Source organism: Peromyscus maniculatus, chromosome 7 (assembly GCF_049852395.1).
Source record: "Peromyscus maniculatus bairdii isolate BWxNUB_F1_BW_parent chromosome 7, HU_Pman_BW_mat_3.1, whole genome shotgun sequence".
Taxonomy (NCBI): Eukaryota; Metazoa; Chordata; class Mammalia; order Rodentia; family Cricetidae; genus Peromyscus; species Peromyscus maniculatus.
The window spans coordinates 88,759,127-88,777,083 of NC_134858.1; positions in this window are offsets into that span (position 1 = coordinate 88,759,127).

Genomic DNA, 17,957 nt, shown 5'->3' on the forward strand with positions numbered 1-17,957 from the left:
AAATTAAAGCAAGCCTTATTCTAAGGCAAATGTTCAAAATGTGATAAGTGGGCAGAGCAAGGTCTTAAATGTTATGAAACAGCATAATTTCAACTTTATATAAATAAGTGTAGTAAATATATGTCCATATTTGTATGTTAAGAAGATGCCAAACATTAACATGATCTCCCTGGGTATGTGTTACCAAATGTTTGTTTTCCTAAATGAGTTTGTCACTTCTATATTTTAGAATATGTGCTATGCACCATGTCAGAGGGCATTTAATTTTGTCTGGTGCAAGAGTAAATGTTCACGGAAGCTAGAGCCATACTGCCAGAGCAGTCAGGATTCAGAGAAGAATGGATCATTTCTAGGTCAGCAAAGATGACGAATGCATTTTAGGTAGGAAGGGGAACTTGGAAGAATTATATATTGCTCTCAAATGTCTGGAGAGTAGCACAGAAAAAATATCAATAAAAATAGGTAAGTTCAATTTAACAAAATACTATTTTGTAAATTTGCTGGTCACTCCAGCAGAATTTGATTTTTGTGGTCCTGTTCTGATCTTTGCATCAATGAGTTAATATATAATAACTTCAAAACTTTTTTCTTTTTTCACATTTTATTTTGGATTTTTATTTATTTACTTATTTGTTTCTTTTTGAGGCAGGGTTTCATGTAGCTTAGTTGGCTTTCAACTCTTTATGTAGCCAAGAATGACCTTGAACTTCTGAGCCTCTTGTCTCCACTGTGCTTGTTGTATGTGATGCTTAGGTTTAGCCCAATGCTTCATGTACACCAGGCAGGCACTACTCTATCAACTGGTTTAAGTAGTAACAAATACCCTATAACAGGGGCAAGCTATCTTCCAAAGCTTAGAGAGCCCCAGCACAGAGAACTGGTATTTTTTCACTCAATATATAAAACCTTTGAAACAGGCTTGGGTTTTGATGTGATGGAGGAAGGTAGGTAGATGAGAAACAATACTGATTTCTGAAGTAGAATTTGGATGCTAGTCTGGAGACGGCTAAGTAGTTGTGTACTTGGGAGAAAACATTGGTACCTCTTCTGCCTTCACCTTTCTAAATAAGTCACTAAATAATCTCCTCTGGCTCCAAATTCCAAGATCTATAAAGATAAAACATAGGTGAGCTGGCTTTATTCTGTATCTTATTTTGCTCATTTGTAAATTGATGTTCAAAGTCCCTTTGCTGACTTCCTATCTACATTTTAATAACTGTGTGAAATGAGGTAAGGAAAATATGAGTTATGTTGAACATAAATATGTAGTCACTTTTCTCAACAACTAGGAAAAATTAATTCTGGACAAAATGATCACAGACCTAGAGATTCATCAAGTTTCCATCACTTAAAAGATTACTTAAAATGTATATCAGTGTTTTTTTTTTTGTAGATTAACAGGCTATACTATTGGGATCCTTACTACTACTAACTATTACAATCATGATTTGAAACTACAAGATTGGAGCCATGTTTGTATTATTATTTGTGAGAATGTAATCAAACCCATAGAAATAAGTATCTAACTCTGTTCAACCTCTTTTCTCTGTGCAATACTGCTCAATAAAGCATTAGGTCTAAGACTTCCTTTTATACATTACAGTACTAACTGTACATCTGAGCATACATCTGAGCAAATATTTAACAAATAGTACATTAGTCATGAACCACATGAAGTTATATTCTTACATATTTTTATGTGATCCTCCTTTTGTGAAGCCAACCATGTTTTATAACTTAAAAATAACAGAATAGAAAGCTGTAGCTCAAACTAAAATACAGACAAACTGTATTAAAGATCTACTTGCATGAGAGTTTCTTTTGCTGTGTTTCATCATAATTTCACCAATGTAGAATTCTTGATAAAGTTGGCAAATTCTCCAGGAACAAATATAGAAATATGCACACTAATATCATTCTACCAAACACTTATAAAACAACATTATTTTTTAATGTCACAGTACTAGCTTTTCAGAAAATATCACATAGCCAATAAAACAATTCCAAAGTAAGTTTAAACCTAGCATCATCCCAATTAGTTACTATTGAAATTGTAAGCTTTTACACTCTATTCAAACCTCATCAATCTATGATTCAACTATCCTAGCTCCAGACATATGGCTGTGAAAGACAGTGATATTTTTCCAAGCAGAAATTTCTTATCAACATCAAGATTTAAAAAAAAAATCAAACCTCCAACTATGTGCAACTAACATTAACAAAAAATCATACTAATATACTTAAGAGCATATTTAAGTCTCTTTTGAGAATACTCATCAAATCAGGTGTTTAAATTTTGAAGTTTAAAAATAACCTAGTCCTTTCCTCTTAAAGTTAATGCAGGTTCAGCACAATAAACTCTACTTTTACATGCCTGTAATTATAACCAAATATATCAGAAAGTCATAGCCTTAGTTTCAAGTAATTGCAGTTAGCTCAACTGTGTGGAAGAATTTCTGAAATTAACTCCCAACTGTAAAAAGCAAAATTTCAAATATTCCTTGTCTGCAATTTGCAGAGCTTGTAGTTAAAGTGGGAAAAGGACCCATAAATTCTCTGCTTTCTGGGTTTCCCAAGACATAGTGAACATTATAATGGTAAGTCAACACAGAATATTGTATTTTTCATGTTAACTGATTAAAGTCTGTTCAAAGGAAACTACAGCCATCAGCTTCACTTCTGTGTCACAGAATTTTAACATGTATGAGAAACGTGTTCAAGTAATCAGTAAAACTACATCCATGCACCAGTATATCTAATAGAACAAAAATGATATTCTCTTACTATGATGAGAAATAATTTAAGTAACTTTGGGCTTTATTTATGACAAACAAAACTGCTTACACAGTGGGGGGCATTACTTCTGCATTTTTGATATACACAAGTCATGGTCTGCGTTCAATTTCCAATTCAAAAAGAAAAGTTGCAGATTTAGTAGGCAGGTTTTTGTGTGAGCACACAATTCTAAAGTGAAAAATAATAAGCCTGTAGAGAACTTCTGCCTCTTAGTAGTGTAAAGAAAAAGATTGTAGGCCGAACTCCAAGCAAAATAAAACAAACCAATCATCCCAATAAACTATTAGCAAAACGTTTGCAATCGCTGCACTGTCCCACTAAGGCAGCAGGGATATAAAAGTGACACAGAAGAAAAATGCCACAAGAAATACATTAAAATTGCCCCTTTGCTTGGTATGGGAAAAACCTACATCCTCGGCAGACTCTCCCTTCCCACCTTTTTATCTACATGATAAAATGGCAATTATCCAAGTCATGAAAAGTAATTAACTATCTGGTGATGTTGCTGCCAAACTTAACAAAAACGAATCATGATTAAAAACAGGAATGTATTAGAAAACTTATTTTCAAAACGTTCTTTCAAATTTTAATAAATTAAATCAGAGAGGTTTACTTAACAAATAGTACTTAAATACTTTTGTACTTCATTTAGTCTCCTTAACTCACCTTGGGAAACACATTTTGTATAAAGTATAGATGTATAAAGAAATTCATTAAATAAGTAAAAATAGTTTGGCATTGCCATGCACTTTTACATGGAGACAAATGCATTTAACTCATTAAAAAAAACATCAGGATTTTATATATATATTTAAAGGGCAAATTTAAATATTCAGTTAATATCTGACATTATTTTTAAACAACTACTCAGCAGAAATATGTATCTGCTAAAATGTTCAGTCTTTCAATATAAATGAGCTTTGTAATTAATGCCCTGGAAATCATTCCAGGGATAAATTAAGAAAATTAATAGTTTTTATTTTAAACAAACAAACAAACAAACAAAAAAACACTTTTAACTTTAGTGCTTTTTAAGACACTCTTGTTAGCAACAGCAAAGGTGTCAAAAATAGAATTCATTTTAGCATAAATAAAAGGTGAGAGCACTACTGTTTAATCATATTCATAAAGAAATCTATTTTTCATTTGTTCTTTTTTTTTAACTTGCAGCAAATCTCAACCAGTGAAATTTTTTCTTCAACTTTACTTGGCTCTGTTTTTAATCATAGCTTTAAAACAACTGGACAATGAACCTGGGCATCCTAGTGAACTTTATTAGTCCTGCAAAGCCTAGTAAATACACAATAGCTCTGCTCCCCTTGACAGTGTGGAACAGAGGTGTTACTGTTACTATCTTAAATGTTTCTTCCTTTAGGCTGAAGTGGGGAATCTACTTGTGATTTAGACAGTTACCAAATTACCAAAACTAGCGCAGCAACTCTTAATGAGCAAAACCATTAATGATCTTCCAACTGGAGCCCCTGTTCAAATACCCCACCTTGTTAGCACAGAATGAGGTGTTCAATCAAGAGACTGGGAACTGGAAGTACCAGGGCACAGTTTTGAGTGGTGATTACAAGGGGAGAGGGTGAGTGCCAACGTAACAGTCTTCTACCCTGCAGGAAGCTGAGAAACCTTCAAGTCTACATTTGTAAATCAGGGCTGATGATTACAGCAGTCACCAGCAAAGAACATAGGAAACAATTATTTGCACCATTCTTCCACTGTTTTAATTTGCTCTTAAAATGAACAAGATGATCCCAAGAGTCATTGGCATTTTGTTCTTTAGAAATTTAGTGCCTACTCTAGGAGTTTTCTGGCATTGAAAGGCAAGCAAAAACCTCAGTGGATAATTTTAAGCGATCATTATTTTCTTTTCACAAATGACTTGATTATTCAGATTTACTGACTTAAAATATATAAACTGTTCTCTGGGAGTTTATTTGAAATATTTAAGTTGTGGAGTTTTAAAGCATAAAACATACTTGTTGGTTTTCAATATTTTGTGTTATTGTTTTTCATTTAAAATACTGTGACTTGGGAATTGAAGCGACACTAACTTTTAAGAAACAAGCTATTTTAATCTGCTCTTTGGCCACTGGAAGTTTACAAATAATTTTCTAAAATACTTTTGCTATGGCTACCCTGTTTAAGTTCCTTCAAAGAATAACAGTGGCATAGTATCAAACTTATGTTTAAGAGAATATATTTAAGCAAAAATTTTATTTTTTTAAATATGCATCATTCATACTAAAGGGAAAACTTGCACCAGAAATAGAAAACTAAACCTTTCAAAGCCAGTATTCTGGATTGGTTTTATTACTATTAAGCATGTATTTTAACTGAATAGATAGCTTAAATTAATTGAAAGTTATGAGTAATAAAGTATTTTTAGTTATAAAAATGAGACACAAATATATTTTAAATTTTTCATCTATGTTATAAAAGTCGACTATACTTTATAGATATGCTTATGTTTTTTCCTCTTGATTGTTTAAGGGTAATGTACAAATATGTTAAGGGGTAGTATGCAAATTAATAGCAAGCAGTAGCGTCAGCATGTAAAATGACTAATTATATTTTTATGTCTATATAATTTCTTAAACTGTTTTATTATTATTTAATCTGAGAATAGATTTTCAAAAACATAATGACCAGCTAATTTTATTTCAAGCAAATACATTAAGCACAGTATCTGTAAGTCTATATTTTCTTCACTAGATGCTGAAACTAGAAAGTAGCTTTTTTTTTTTTAAAGATTTTGATCTGTTCCTGAACTTGAAAACATTATAGGGTACTGTTTATCTAAGCCAGAAAGGATAATAATATAACTGTAGTTACTTGAAATGGACTTCTGAAAATCCACTTGGATAATATGGTTAAATTTACCTTGGAACAAACTTACTAGAGTACCTTGTTTTTTGTTTTTGTTTGTTTTGTTTTTGTTTTTTCTTGATTGTTGCTCCTATGAGTTTATTTTCTGAATGGTGTGCTATTGGCTTCCTGTGCTCAATTAACAGTTTAAAATACAGCAAATCCATATGAGAAATCATCTGCAATGTTATATATTACAATTGCATCCTTACCCTAAACCTACAGTGATCACTGCCAACTTCTTTCAAGCAGGAAAACCTGCTTCATCATAACCTATTCAAATGTAGAGGGCGCTGCTGTTCATGGATTTTTGAAAGTTTTTCAGAAGCAAACACATTCACCTATTAATTTAGTTTTTGTTTTTCAAAACCTGCCTGTAAATTCCAAAGGTATTATTAATGTGTAAAGTCTGGGTTTAAATGTAAAGTAACTGAAAAATACTTACGTAGTACAGTATTAAAGTTGTACATGTCACTGTCCAAATAAGTATTTTTAATTATCCTTGATTTCTAATTGCCTATAGATTATTTTAGATATTCCAATAATTAGACTTTATATATTTTAATTTTCTGACATTATAGTTATGCAAAAGAATAACATGGTGCACTGCGATGCAGATTAAAAATTTAAGAATGTCATTATTTTCACATGAGATGAAGGAAAGTATGAAGTAAATGTAAGGGTGATTAGTTCTGGGTAGAAATTGTGTATTTTCAGTACTCTGTTACAATGTTTTGGGTGTTTGAAATTTTACAAAGGAAAGATTGAGGAAAATGTTCCAACCATTGGTTGCTCGCCTGTGTTAGCTATTTTTCTAAGGAAGCATACATTTTTAAAAGTTATTTCACTAAACATGCTAGCTATTCTGCATAGTTTTTAATGCACTCCTAAAATATAGACGTTTTCTCTTATGTAATAAATATATCATTTTTCATTTGAGACTTGAAGCTAAACAGAAGAAAATAATTCTAATGATACACACACACACACACACACACACACACACACACACACATATATTTCTGCCTTAACAAATGTTATAAAATAATTTCCTTTATTTTCAAGAGTATCAAAATCATATGAATTTACTTTAAGTTTTTCTATGGTATGATTGATGTAAATAATTTTCAAGTAATAAAACCTGAAACAAATTACAGCCAATCTTATGAATACAAATTTTGATAAGATATTGGTAGAAAATCAAACTTGAAAATGCATTAGGTGGAGTGCTATACATCCAAACTGAATTTATGTTATGAAAACTAACCAGCACCTTGTCAGTAAAGGCCTAAAATAAGCAACATCTCCAGATTTGAAATGTATTTGCTGAGAAAGCAGATCAAACTAAAATTGATTGTGTCTTAATGTAGTTTTCACTGTTAGCTCTTAACACTTAATTTTATACACGCAAGCCATTTAATTTTTCTTTTCTTGCTACATGCACATTTGGTACAACTAAATAAGGATGTACTGGTGAAATACAGGCCAGAGTTTGCATGACAGTATCCTAACAGTTAAAGCCGCACAATCAGACGGATTTCTTACATGTTTTTAATTTCCATTCTTAAACACCATCGGACTAACTGCAGCCCTGCTCCTTCCCTGTCTGAGTGTGCATAAAGAGGCGACGACTGTGAGTGACTGGGGTCTGTAAATATGTATTCTATGCAGAGCCGTGAAACTAAGAACAAGAAAAACATAAATATCGCTTCAGGAAAAGTTTTGAATGTAGCTCGGGCATAACTTTTCAACTCTTCCAGTTATTTTAACATCAAAATAAGCGTGGCAGAAAACACAGGAGGAAGAACCGCAGAGTAAACGGCTCCTAATGTGCTCTTTTGAATAAGGGATCCCACAAACTGCCTGTTTAGGCTGCATCTAATCTCGAACAAGAAGGCATTGTCCGCTTTTTGTGCAATCCACCCACATTTAAGAAGTTTTCCACCTTAAAACAAGGAAAAAGAGTCGAGGAGGGAAAACAGCCAATCCACAACTGGTTAACAGCTAACTGCCTTTTATGATTGGCAAGTTCTTTGGGACCCAGATACCCCGCGGACTGACCAACTAGGACACAGGATGAAGCTTGGCCCTGTCTTTATGTCAGTTCACTGCCATCAAAACAAAGGCTCATATTACGTGAAAATCTTGTGCAAATGAGCCATAATAGAGTGAATGACAATCTCCTAAGACCATGCAGCAGGGCCCTTCTTTGATCTGAAACACTGTTAATCTTTCTCACACATAGCACACTAGCGCACTTGGGAAATCCTCCATGAGAACCGCCCTATAGCCAGAGCAAGATATGGTGAGACATCAGGCAAAGGTTTTATATTGACCATTGCTTCATTTGATTCATTTTCACTTTGTTTTAGGTGGATTTGATTGTTGTTTTTGCTTTTTGTTTTTTGTTTTTTGATGTCCACAAAAAATTTACACCTCATCTTTCTTTACTTCAAAATCTTAGCTTAAAAAATCCTTCTTCTGGTGTTAAAATTATGTTTTAAAAGGCTTCCAAAGGCTATAACAATTGGAGAATATTTGAAATGTCCTATTTATGTAGGTTTTTTCATTAGTCATTATGGACTCAGACAAACAATAGCGTCATATTATACTGCACCAAAACATGTAAGAAAGGAGAAAGGCATGAGGTGGGGGTGGGGGAGGATTATAGATGGGGGAGGAGGGAAAAAGGAAGGGTGAAGGAGAGGGAGAGAGAGATTTACTACTATAAGAAAACAATGATTTGGGTGTCTCCATTTCAAAGGTGGTTTAACCCATCAAAATACCTCACAAAAAAATTACAGGTCAATTTTAGATCACAGAAGGCCTTTTTGTATGCTTTTTAATATTAAAATAAACTTGTTGGAGAGCCAAATATGTAAGGCACATGCTTTAACGCAAGCTGAGTAAATCATGCCAACTCAAAGATGGTAGGAAATATGCCTCCTTAGCTGTGCTCTGCTTTTGAAGTGTTGCCTAAAAATCAGGCCCGGGCTTCAAAGAGAAGGGGATTACAGTCTCTATCCAGCAATTAATATGGTTGGGACTCAGGACATCAGCATCTAACCACAACCCTGGCTGGACAGAAGCATAGCAGGAATTCATTCTCTTTCAAGACTTGAAATAAATCATAAAAATGAATAAATAAGCCACAGTATCTTGCTAATGCTTAGCAGGAAAGAAAGAGGTAGACCTAACCTTCCACATCTAATAACCAGCCTGTTTTTGACATCCAGACAGACACTTCCAAAAAGTCCTGGACTTTTATCATATTCCCAGAACTTTAACAAGCTTTCTACATCTGGATTATTTTACTCTCCCACCAGCTTTTAAAAAAGCAAAGCTACTAGTGAGGAATCTCTTCCTTTTGCCTTCTAGAATAGAACAGATGATAATGTGGAGGTGGAAAGGTTCCTCTTTCTGTCAAGGTTCAAAGGTTCAAAAATGGTCGACATATAAAGGCAACCAAAAACTGCAGGATTTGCAGGTACAGCTAAGCACATTAGATTATGCAGAGCAGTCATTAGGTATGATGGAGTTGGGCTTCATTTTTCTTTCTCAATTTCATCATAAGAATCTTCTGACATGGAGTGAGTGCCAGGGGTGCTGCCGATTAGCATTACAGTCCTTACACAGAATCATTTGGCAAAAACCTGGAACAATGATTCTGTCCTGCTACTGGGTGATTGCAGAATTGAAGCCCATAAAACATAGCTCACTTCTACTCAGCACTTTGCAATGTTAGCTCTTGACTTTTTTTTTAATTTTAATTTTGTGTTTTATTGAGATTGTTCTCAGGTTTCTTAGGTTGGCCTCAAACTTGCCGTTTGCTATGTAATCAGGGCTAACATTGAACTTCTAGGCCGTCTGATCCCTCTGCCTCAGCCTCCCAAGGCTGAGATTACAGATAGGTAGAGTTTGAATATTAAAGAATATAATATCAAGGAACAAATTTTCAGAGCAAGGGCCTAGTTGTAATTGATATGTCTATATAATAAGTGTGTTTGGGCTTGAAGACAAAGATGTGTCTATTCTAGGAATGGGAACTCTCTCACTGTAAGAACTGATCTCCTCGGAATAGGTAGGGCATCTTTGCTCCCACACAACGAAACAGGCTACCCTCTTAAATCACGCACAGTTGCTGCTCTGCTTTGTTTTTCTACCATTCTTTTTTTTCTGTTTTGAAGGAAAGCACCATGTGTACAGTATTTACAGAAAAATATCAGGGCACCCTGACAGCCTAAGCGATGTATTTCATTAATAAACAATGTTTATTGCTCGGTGCAGTGTTATGGGGAAGATGCTTGAGGAGCAATCTCTGTAAACTCTAAATAGTTTTAAAAATTAATATGTAATAGCCTCTTTGCTATCAGATACATATTTACCCCTAGAAATTATGCATAAATATATAAGTGAGATCACAAAGATGCTTCATTTTCTATATTCTTCTTGCGTGTATTTTCTTTTCGTATTGCCTTGCTTTTGGTACCCATTGTCAAGATCCTGATATGTTTTAGCTACACAGAAAGCTGGATTGGAGGAAAAAAGAATAGTTGATGGGTTAAATATCTAAAAGTAGGCAAAGACATATTGGTAATGAGGTTTTGGGAAATGGGGGTGGAGTTTACACAAACTTAAGAAGAATTCATCATCCCTTTTCATTTTTTGTCATCGTTCTGCTGAAGCATCATGATTCCTAGACCCTTGTTCAAAAGCCAAGGAGGCTGCCAAGGCTATTTTGCCACTTAACAGCAGAGTCCTCAGTGTTAAAGGCATTTGTACAAGGAGGAATAAAGATTTCAAGAAGTAAAGAAACAAAATTTTTCAACCTTTAAGAAAAGAATAAAGAAGGAACACTTGCTTTTTAATATTGCATCTGATTTTTTAAAATAAAATTCTCTGATAGTACACTATCATTACCCACCAAGCATGGGGTTTGGCACTGTCTACTGAGGCACATCTACCATGGTCTACCCTCCTATGTATTTAGTTGTCAGCAGGCGTATTTGTTAGGTACAAATTATTCAAAACCGGTTTCAAAAGATCCATAACCTATTTAGAGTTTAATGTTACTAGATCCACCCACAACCACTAGCCTGTTCCCAACCCACTTATATAAATACATATATTTGTACTTACAGGGTCATTGAGGGGCACTAATGAATATGTTATTTATATAAAAGTACAGGTTCATTAAATAGAATCTATTTAACTGCACTTTTTTCAAAATGCGTTGTCAGGTAAAGCTTTTCTTTTTTTGTAGGAAATCAGCAATTTCTATAGCAGTATGTACTAAGAACACTATTTTTAAGGCGATAACAACAGAAATGCATGGTTACTGATTTTTGTAAATCTAAAATATCTGTAATGCTTTCAACACTTACTGGCCAATGTGCTGTTTTTATCTAGTAAATTTATTTATCAGTCTTTTCATCTGGTATTTTTAAATTTATTTTTAATGAATAATACATTTCCATAGCCTTACCAAACAAAACAAAGAATAAAATATAAATAAGTAAAACTGTTTCTATTTTTGCTCGCTGTTTAGTGTCCCGAGCTCTCCAAGTGAGTTAGCCTTTTTCATGTGGATGGATTCTTTCATTGTGTTTTTATGCAAAAAGAAGAAACACAATCGGCAACTACGGTCTCTTGTTTCTATCTGAAATGTTCTGTGATAGTGGTACTCAACCTTCCTAATGCTGTGACCTTTCAATATACTTCCTCAGGTGACCCCCCAACCATAAAATTATTTCATTGCTACTTCTTAAGTGTAATTATGCTACTTATATAAATCATAATGTAAATGTCTGATATACAGAATATCTGATACGCGACCTCCAAAGGGGTTGCAACCCACAGATTGAGAATATTTATTCTATGAAGACCATGTTGCTAAAGGTTTGGCTTTAGGGTCAAGAAGATGGAAAGCAAAATGGATTGAGTTTTAGTTTTAGTATTCCCAGAGGAGGTATGAAAAAGAAGTCTAATTTCCTCCTTACCTGGCTTGTAGCTATCTATAAGAAAGTCATATGACAAAACTAAACAATGTATAAATTTAACTGTAGGATAGGCTAAATACATTTTTTCCTGGTTGACTGAGGAATGGGGTAGAAGAAGACAAAGGCAGACCCCAGGTTGTCTTCAGACAGTCTTTTATTTTATTATTTCAATTCCAGCATAGAAAACTGGGTTCTGAAAAAGTCTGTATTTTGAAAGTAAAAATAATTGGATTTGTGCAATTAAGATCCCAAACCAGTCTCAGCCTGGCAACATACTTTATTTATTCAGTTAGTTACTTAGTTACTTATTTTTTTAAGGTTTATAGAAATATAAAACATTTTTTTATTTTTAAGTCTTTACTAGGGCTGGAGAGATGACTCAGTGGTTAAGCACAATGGTTGCTCTTCCATAGGACTCTGGTTCCATTCCCAGCACCCACAATGCAGCTCACAACCGTCTGTCTGTAACTCTAGTCCCAGGGTATCTGATGCCTTCTTCTGGATTTTGCAGGCACTGTGTGCACATGCTGTACAAACATACCTGAAGGCAAAACACCCATACACATAAAAATAAATACATAAATCTTTAAAAATTCTTATGAGTACTATATTTAAATCATTTCCCCTCCAGCATCTTCCATACTCATCCTCTCAAATTCACAGCTTTGTTTTCTATAACTATTAATATTAGGTGTCTCTCTCTCTCTCTCTCTCTCTCTCTCTCTCTCTCTCTCTCTCTCTCTCTCTGTGTGTGTGTGTGTGTGTGTGTGTGTGAATAAATACATAATACAATTTCCTGAATCCATTTAGAAGATTAGTCCATTTAGATGGATTGTGGGATCCAAACTCTGGTCTTCTGATAGAGCAATAATGGCCTGTAGCTGCTGAGTCATGCATGTCTCCTGCCCCTTGAATGACACCTTTTAATGATCACATTATATTTACAATTAAACTGGGCTGTCACATATGTGAGGCACACCTATACGCCTGGCAGTAAGTCTAATTTGGGTCACTCACTCTATTTTCAAAAACGGTGTATAAGTTGCTTCAAAATATAAATTAATCTAAAGGGTTTTAGAGTAAAATTTAAAATATTTAATATACACAAGGGTTTTTTTTTTATACGCTATCACATCTGGACTATCAACAGATAAAATGAGTTTTTTCCTTGAAAATTATATGATTTTTTTTTAAAGGGTAACTTTCAGGTGAAAAACTTTGCCATTTGGGCAATCCTGCTAATTAAGATTTACTACATATTTATTTCATTTGATTAAATAATAACTCTATCATAATATATGCTACATGTACTTGCATATTGGGGCAAGAGTTCATTTGTAGCCACTGCAAAGTCCCAAATTTGAAAGATGTACAAAATTTCTTTTTTTTAATCAAAAAATTTAACTTTGTTTCAGAAGTAAATTAATATATAAACGACTTTTGTTTGCTTGTTATCCTAATTGAGCAGGCTTCTTTATATGTTAAATGTATCTATATACTTCAAAAATATAGTCTTTTAGAACGGCTTTTATTGGATTAAAAGGAGTAGGAGCTGTGTTCTTGTTGGAGTAGGTGTGGCCTTATTGGAGGAAGTGAGTCACAGGAATGGGATTTGAAGTTTCAAAATCCCATGCCAGGCCCAGGCTTTCTTTCTCTGCTTACAGATCAGGATATAAAGGTCTCACCTACTTCTCCAGCACCACTCACGCCTGCTGCTGTGATTCCTGACATGATGATAATGGACTCAGCCTCTGAAACTGCAAGCAAGCCCTAGTTAATGATTCCTTCTATAAGAGTTTTAAAAAAATGTCTTTTCCTTTTTGACACAGGCCTCAAATTCAATCAGAAAGTCATTGGCTATCTCTCTAACAGCAATACTTCTATTGCACAAGTGTTCATCTCTGTCCTGGCAGGTAGGTCTTGTAATTAGTTTACAGAGGTCACAGCCAGGTATGACTATTGGCAAACAACATGTATGGCAGCTTCCAGGTTCATTTATTAACATTTTTTGTTAATGGAATTACATATAAGTCTTTTCCTATAAGATTCATTATGGGGCTAGGTTGGCATATACGGTGGTGAGCGACAAAAGTTCTTGCCTCAAACTATGTGTAAAGTTTGGACTAAGCACATGTGAGGTTGACACAAAACTTGCAGGTAAATAGATGTGCCTAGAAAAGATTATACTGAGGTAGCCCAGACCCAGAAAGAAAATTTTGCATATTCTCTTTCATGTGTGGTTCCTAGGTCCAAATCCTCAAATGTGAATGTACAACATGGAGTAACTGCAGAACCCAGGAAAGTAAAGAGGACCGTGGAAAAGGGAAGTGCTGGAGTGCTCAGGCTGTGAGTGATTTAAAGGGAGGAAAAATAGGGGGGGGGGGGTCTTTAACTGAAGAGGGAGGAGGGGGCTCAAAAAAGGATAGAGGGAGAAAAATAACAAAAATGATGCCTGAAAAGCCATAAAGAAGCAGGCTGAGCAAGCCATGAAGAGCAAGCCAACAGTCAACATCAAGTTAAATGGAGAGAAACTCAAAGCGATTCCACTAAAATCAGGAACGAGGCAAGGCTGTCCTCTCTCCCCATACTTATTCAATATAGTACTTGAAGTTCTATCCAGAGCAATAAGACAACATAAGGAGATTAATTCTGTCCTTTATGAACACATCTTTATTCTCTGCTTCTCTCATTTCATTTTAATTAAAGTAGATCAAAATTAAGTAATTTTATTTATTTATTTGTCTTTTTATTTATTTATTTACTGCCAGTATGGGGGCCTCAGGCATGCCACATTTCAAATGCTCTGCAGTCACATATACTAGTGGTTATCAAATTGAACTGCTCAACCATGAAGCCTTTCTCTCATTACACAAAGCTATTGACACCATTGTCTAGAGAAGAGAAAGATAATAAAATACTCTAAGTATGTTACTCTGCATATATCATGTGATCTTGTCAATTATTTTTCTACCATATTTCAGTTTCTGTATCTTTTACAGTGAGAAAAGTAATAGCATCAACTTCACAAGTTATTGACTATAAAGAGCATGTTTATATAAATTGACTTAAATGAATATAAATACAGGTAAGAAAAATAGGTCTAAGAATAGACACATAACAATAAGATTATAATCATTTTCTCCTTTTCATAATAATCATTGTAATCTATATTAATTAACATTTTTAAATTTTAGCTTGGCCAATTCTCATAGTGCCTATTTGCTCCCTGAGACTTCTTCAGTATTGATTCACATGTGTACTCCTGTTTCACCATAGACCTACTTTAAAACAAGATATTTGTAGCTAATGTTTATAAATGCAAAGACCACACCTTCAGACTTCAAGCACCCAGCAAAGGTCTTGGGCACAAAATAAATAATCCATCAAGTTGTCAAACCATATTAAATTTGGTTATAAACATTGATGATGTATGTTTTTGTGTGGGTGTGTGTACATATGTGTATAAGAGAATCCTCACACGCTTCAAGTTATATTTACATTTATAGCTTCAAGTATGTTTTACTCTCACCATCTGTTCTGGAGTTTGGAAACATAAGTTTCACTGTTACCTAAATGTTCAGATCATCTGAGCTGCTTAAACTCTCCTAGTTTAATGACTTTTCCTAAATAAACTACTTAAAGTCATAAGTTATAATTTCCTTTTTGCCAGAAACCAAGAAAATTATATTTTAAAAGTCACTGGATAGATAAAAGAGAGGAATGAGGGATACGTATGATCCAAACATTATCAATGAGTGAATAGGAAAATATTTTTAAAGTCATTGTGGACAGGATTCTGGCTACAAAATAAGCTCTGGGAAGATATCCAGCCTTGGAAAGAGAAATAAAATATTATGCAGTATACATCATATAAAAATAAAAATAGAAATAAAATGTGATGCAGTAACATGATGCAGTACACTTGTAATCCTAACATTTAGGCAGAATAATTGTAAATTTGAAACCAGCCATACATAGTGAGATACTGTATCAAAACAACAAAATTCTTTGGTTTTCCTTTTGACTCCACTATCCAAAACAAAGCAATTCAAAAGATAAGAGACAAAAAATAGTAATCATTATATTTTTGGTGGAATTGATGAAACCAGAACATACTATGCTGAGTGAGAGAACACATACCCAGAAAGACAAATGCTGAATGTTTTCTCTTATTTGTCCATTCTGATTCTGAATCTTTAGATTTAAGTACATAACCTGGAATAATCACAGAAAACCAGGTAAGTCAAAAGGGACCATGGTAGGAGGTGGATAAGAAGATACTCTAGAGAGGGGGATTGTAGGACACAGGCAGTATGAAGGGAAAATACGGGGATGCTCCATCTGGAGAGGGAGAGGGAATGAAACATGGAGAGGAGAGGGGAAGAGGAAGGATATAGAATGCCAAAGATGGCTGAAAATGCCATTGGAAAACTTATTATCTAATGTTTACTTAAAAACATATATAATAAATGTATAAGTGAATATATACACATATATAAATCATTTAAATAATTTCTATTTAGAGTGGCAATGTTCCATGAAGAATCATTGACCATCTAGCAAAAACCCAAACCTAGGCATGGAAAACCTCCCCTCAAGTTCTTAAGCAGGGAAATTCAAGAGACCCCCTAAAATTATACCAGATACTGCCATTGCTGTTGACTACCTCCTAAAATTTGGTATAAGACAGGACTTCTGAAGACACCACACAATTCAAACACAGAACTTGGAGGAATAAAATTGATCCAGAACCTCCTCCCTGAGGAATGGCCCTCATATAATCAGAAGGTGTAGTGGAAGCTGCCGAAGGAGATGAGCAATCAAGTCCTACCCAGCTGTAAATCCCATGAACCACAGCCATGACTAGACCAGCAATATACCCATAATGGTGTAATAGTGGCATTTTTGTCTTGGGGGTAACCAACATCTGTTAATTGGACTTAAGACCCTCTCAACAGGAAGGAATTCATGCCTGGTACTGTAAACCTAGCCAATATTCACAAGTAGGGAGATAAAAGATGCAGGAGGAGGATCTAGACCATTTTCCTCAATATATTTTCTAACTGTATTCTAAATACTTGTCGTTACATCCACAGATAATTGTAGCCCTCACCTCTCATCAAAGATTATTTTGGCAACAGTGGAAGACTATTGCAGACATCTACAATTGGTCAAAATACAGAAAATAAATGTCTGTAGCGTGCACAACCACAACTAATACATATGCAACACAACCCCTACACCCAAATCTCAGGGAACACCACAGAAGAAGGAACAGGATGGCCAGGGTACCTGCTGTGAGGTTTGTCTTCTATATATGACAGGATGCTGCATCCTTGAACTCTCCTACCTGCGGACTTCATGGTACCAGAAGGCACCATTCAGCCTTCCGGGGAAGAAAAGCAATCAACAGACCTATCCATTTTTGCCATCTATAAACCACAACATTTACCAGCATGCTCTTTAATTGGACTTAGAATCTGCTCAACAAGAAGGAAATCATGGCTGGTCCTACAATCACAGCCAACTACCTATGTATCTTGGAGCATCTACACCACTTTGCTAAGACAATATAATCTGCTGTGGAATAATACTTTTGTACACTGTGAAGATTTGTCATTCAGATTGTTTTAATAAAAAAAAAAAACGGATTGGCGGGTAGCAGCCAAACTAAGAGAATGATGGGAAGAAGGGTGGAGTCAGAGGAGTCACCAGCCAGATGGAGAATGAGTCAAACACACAAAATGGGGTAGAGATAGAAGCCACTAGTCTTATGGCAGCACATAGATGAATAGAAATCGGTTAAGTTGTTAGAGCTAGTTCGTAACAAGTCTGAGTTATTGGGCAAGCATCTATAATTTACATTGTCTGTGAGTCATTTATTTGGGAAGCAACTGTCAGTTATTTGGAAGCAGGTGTTGAGGACAGGAAAACTCCATCTCCAATAATCCCCAGCTTTATTCTAAGTATTTGTCCTTGTATCCACAGAAAAGTGCAGTCCTCACCCCTCATCAAGGAAATTTCTCTTTGCCACAGTCAGACATCACTACAGAAAACCACTACCAATCAAAATGTAGAGTTGTGGAGCCCAGTCCCAATGGACACATCTACAAAACAGCTCCCACACCTAAGGCTCAGGTAATGTTGCAGAAGAGGGGGTGGAAGAGTTGTAAGAACCAAAGGATCAGGGAGTTTGCTGGGGGATTGTATCTCCTAGGAATGTCAGAAGCTGCACCTATAAAGTTACACCTCACAACTGCCTAAACATGAGCTGAACAAGTTCAACAA